The sequence below is a fragment of the Austrofundulus limnaeus genome, unplaced genomic scaffold, assembly GCF_001266775.1.
Source record: "Austrofundulus limnaeus strain Quisiro unplaced genomic scaffold, Austrofundulus_limnaeus-1.0 Scaffold57, whole genome shotgun sequence".
Taxonomy (NCBI): Eukaryota; Metazoa; Chordata; class Actinopteri; order Cyprinodontiformes; family Rivulidae; genus Austrofundulus; species Austrofundulus limnaeus.
This window is the reverse complement of record NW_013952459.1, coordinates 1,364,776-1,369,865: the sequence shown is the minus strand read 5'-3', so window position 1 is coordinate 1,369,865 and position 5,090 is coordinate 1,364,776. Positions and strand designations below refer to the sequence as shown.

General features: G+C 33.7%; 1 protein-coding gene across 2 annotated transcripts in view; it reads right to left on the bottom strand.

Moving 5' to 3' along the window:
• The window catches only part of brinp1 (bone morphogenetic protein/retinoic acid inducible neural-specific 1), a gene marked incomplete in the record, with an annotated part of 117,023 nt that overhangs the window by 58,742 nt on the left and 53,191 nt on the right, over positions 1-5,090 (bottom strand).

Here is a 5,090-nt window from a genome sequence, read left to right as displayed (position 1 = left end):
ATATATATATATATATATATATATTCCGTTGCACATCAAAACATTAACAACCGTTATTACACARTTCATAATCATTGCATAGACATTATTGCCTGTAAGATCAGTCAATACACATTTTACAACTACTGATTAGTTGAGTTAAGTTAGTTGCATCCTGTGTGACATATTTTGTGTGCGRCATTTCACTATGACATTAAAGGTTGGCAGGTGATATGCATTCATTCAAGAAATAACTTTAATATTGTTAAGTATTTCTCCTCTCAAGACACATTGCTACATTTTTTTTAAAAATAGCTAAATAAAAAAAATGAAKTGAATGGTTGCCATGTAGTGAGCTGCTTAAATTTGGCTTTGTTTTTTTATGCTTCATTTTCTTCCTAATTCAAATGAAGAATGTGTTGTCCTCATTAAGATTGCTGCTGTTGATTATTGTTCATTTTGGCTGTGAAATGTGACACTTCATGGAATAAGCTGCGTGTTTTGTGGAAACGTCTGCTTCTCCGAACGACAAAAAGAACAGACTGTTTCCACGCTTTGATAAAAGATGAACATTTCAGTTTAAGCCATTTGTTCCACTAGGTTTTCAACGGGAAGGCTTTGACAGTCGGTGGGTATAAAGGATGCAATATCTTCATGAATCATCTTCTTAAGTCCTAAATATTTTCTAGTGAAAAAAAAACAACAACCCTTTGCATTTCTTTTCAACCGATGGGGGCCATAATATGTTGTGCACCTATCCTAAGACCTTATAGTCATAAACTTATTTAGCTGGGCTTGGTGCCACCAGCACATTTTAACATTTCTGGTTCTAAACTCAAATGATGTCTTTGTGTGTGGAATTTGAATTTTCTCTATTTATTTTATTTTTGTGTGCATGCTTTGTTTTTATTTTTTATCAACATATTTCACAAAAATGCACGTTTACTTGGATATCAGAGATATTTTGCAATAGCAAAATAATTGAGCACATAAGCTGATAAACCTCATTCAGMTAGATTGCATGTTTAGTAGTCTTTACCTCAATACTTTTTGCACACTCATCGAAAAAGAAATTCCATCATTACCAGCTATACTAAGCTAGTATAACAGTTCTAGCATTTTTTAAAGAAATGAATTTGTGTTGACGAATGAGGCTAAGTAAAAGCTTTATAAAATTTCTGATTCAAAATTACTGGAAAATTGTAAAACAAGCAAACAAACAAACATATAAAATGTATCGACTGATAAATCCCTCAATAATAATGAAAAAAATGTTATCAAAATCCCTGATTACATTGTTGCCATTGTGTTTCTTTGGTTTTATGGCATTGAGGGTGGAGGCWATGCTTTGACTGATTGCAGAAATTCATGAAAATCTCAACAAAAAACCTCAGCAGGAACCAGAGGGGAGTTTTATTTTTTTAATGGTAATTCCCTCATGAATGACTTGCTAAGCATTTTCGTCTTCCCACACAGCGTTCAGCATTGACTTCTCTCTCTGCATAATTCTATACATGTTCACAAAAACATTGATGCATGATTTAATTYTGGGTGTTCTATCTTCTGAGATGTAGAACAAATGGTATTACATCTGAGAAATCAAGCCAAGCAAGGTTTTTTTACAAGTTACATCACTGCTCAAGAGGCTTCTCTGTTTTGTTTTGGTCATTAGCTTAACTACCAACCCTTATTAAATTTTTCATAACTTTGGACCCAGCCTGTTTTGGTGCAGGTCACAAAAACAGATCTGCAGAATTGCTCTACTCATCGTTTTGAGACATGATGTTGTGCTCACACATTTTAAACTGATGGAAAAAAAAAATAGATTTAAGCACTAAATTGAAAAAAAAGGGAAAAAATCAAGCTTAAACATTTCTGACAGATGAAGTAACGTCTGTGTTTTATCCCTGTTATCTAAACTATAGTAGTGAACAACTGCCAAGAACACTCCCGTTACAGCAGTGGATAATGTAACAGTTCAGATTTGTAGGTTTTATTCCCTGGAGGGAAATAATACCGTTTACTTCTTTGGGGATGAATCCAGTACCTGTGGTGCCTTGGTTTTATGTAGCTGCTAGAAAGAATGGAAGAGGAAGAAAAAAAAGGGGAGATGGAGAGGGTGTGAAGAATATGGGCCTTTCTTGGCAATAAGAGGGTCAACGCCTGATAATAAATCAACTAGACAGAGACACAATTGAAATCCTGCAAGTTTCAACCATTGAATATTTTTTTCTAAATATTATAAAATGAATCTTGATATTGTGCCCCAGTGCACAGTGAAGGACTGCACAGAAAGAGGTGGAACAGAGCTGYTTTGTGTGTGCTTGTTTTATTTATTACCACCTTAATACTTAATGCCACATTTTAGCATTTTTGACACCACTCTCACAGCTTATAACCTTTTCAAACACGGAATCAAAGTTTCATGGCGACTGGGTGCCGGGGCAGCTTTAATGCAGATGTAGAAAATCTGTAAAATCTACTTAAATGTTGATTGACTTCTAACATTCGAAACAAATACAGACATTCACAAATTAGGCTGCTAAACAACTGAGTCTCAGGAATTCTGTATTTGAACATTTATTTTATTATGTTTACTTTGGGACACTTTTTTAATTGTCTTACCTAAACCATGTTTTTTTATGTACACGGTAAGAAAGAAAACAAGTTTGCCTTGCTAAATATCAGTGTGGACTGGGCTTGAGTGTAAAACTGCAGCTCTTGTTAGGTTTTTGGAAACAGATCAACATTTCAAAAAAATTTAAACCAATCATTGCTGAAAAAGTTGCTCCCACTGTCTGTTAAAGCCAACTATCAATTTGCATTCATCAAATTGCAACATCTTTTCTAAATCTTATATCACATGCATAGCAGAGGCTATGCGAGTAAATTAAAGACACTATAGGCTAGGAACAACGCTGTTGTTATGATTCGAGTGCTAAAGATAGATGGAGAGTTGAGGGATGGAAGAGAATAAAATCAACTCAAAYGATATATCAGAGTCACCAGTTTACAAGATCAACATTTACAACTGGTACAGCATTCTTGAAAGTCATTCAGTGTTGGTCACTTTTGTATTTAGCTCTGTGTCTGCAGAATTCAACTAACCTCAGAGGACATCCTTCACAGACATCACAACAATTGATGTTTCAGCTGTTTAAAATTCCTTTCTAAGCAGTAAAAATATTCTTGATACTTAAGACTTCCCCTCTATATTCAGATAAAGGCATCTAAGCTACTCTTAATGAGAGCATATCAGAGAAGAAAATTTGATTACATTTGATTGCTGCCATAGCAGCTTTGTTAGTGCTCTTTGTAAGTGTGATGAGGTAATGAAATGAAAATTTATCTAATCAAAAACAATCTCCTAATTCGCTTTAATCTTACGAATTCGATGGGACATGGAGCCGGAAGCAAATACTCGGATGAGTGACACCAGCATGTGTTTGAATCTAATTAACTGTGTAATGTGAGAAGCTGCACTGATGATGAACTAGTCTGACTGCGTGCACCAGAACTGAATGGGACTTATTATGAGCCCTCATAACAAATAATAGTGTGAGACAAAGACTGGAAGTGTAAGTCACATGATATTGAAACATAGAAAAAGTCACAATATTTTGTAAGTCTTACTTGGAAAAATGGTTAAACAATAAGTAAGAAAAGTTTAAATCATTTAAAATTTTGAGCACATATGAAAATTGTTTTGTTTTTTATTTATATGAGCTGCTGTGATGTTCAAATTTCCCCATTGTGGGATCAATAAAGTTCTTTCTATCTATCTATCTATCTATCTATCTATCTATCTATCTATCTATCTATCTATCTATCTATCTATCTATCNCTATCTATCTATCTATCTATCTATCTATCTATCTATCTATCTATCTATCTATCTATCTATCTATCTATCTATCTATCTATCTATGTTATGAGAAATGTCATGCATGTAGCTGATTACATCACTTTTGTGTCCATTCAGTTAGTAGATAAATACTCCAGATAAAACTGTATGGTGGTTTTTTTAAAGTGTAAGGAGGAAATAAAACCACACATTTCCCCTGACAAAAGTCTCTAATCCCTGTTTCATTTTTATCTAATAGACACACTGTTATCAGACTTTTTTTTTCTCACAAAATGCCAAGAAACACAATCTGAATGTCGTTTTGACACTAGGATACATGGACAGGAATCTGCACTGTCAACTTGTYGAGGGAACTGCCACACAAGCTGTAAAAAATAAAATAAAAATACTATGGTGGCTAAACAAATGCTTTTGGTTAAATTGCAACACTTTCAACAGTTCTATTCTGTTCAAAATGTTCAATCATTTTTTTAATAAATAAAGTTTTAAAAATCTATATTACCAGTTTAGATTATGCTTCGCCAGGTTTCATTTAAATGTGTGTTCTGTCCTTTTTAACAGAAACTTCTTGGCTTAGAAAAAAATGGAAGCTCCACTCTGTTAGTTCTTTTTTTATCTATAAAAATCCTAAGTTCCGTCTAAGTATTAATGTGCAGCATACTGAGGTTTTATGATTCAATAAATCATGATAAGGTGATTCCTGCAACAGTTAAAGGTGGCAATATACAGTAGGTGCGACAGCAGAAATGAGGGTGGTAGATATCAAGCATTTAATAATCAAATAAGTGATTATTAAAGATTTGCATATTGTTGTTGTAGAAGAATGAACTATGTGTATATTTTTTCCTGTACCCTTTTTTAAATGTTAAACCCCAGCCATGAGCACGCTTGCAGAACATTCTCCTATGCAATCAAATATACTCTGACTTGTAGATACCACAGATCAAGCATGTGCAAGTCAGTATAGTAATCTATAATACCCACTGCTGCTTCACTGCTTCCAGACTGAAAATAAGAAACATGTCATTACTTGTTAAACCTACTTATGCGTTATATGGGCCCCTAGTGATCAAAATGACTTTTCTAAGGATATAATTTCAGCTAACTATGCGTCCTCCCACTAAAGCTACAGTTATAGAAGGAGGAACTAATATAAAATAAAGTTTATTATTTCACTCATATTGTGTCAAAGAGTGAAGGACTCACTTTATTGAAATATGTCATTTATAACATAACAGTGTTTATG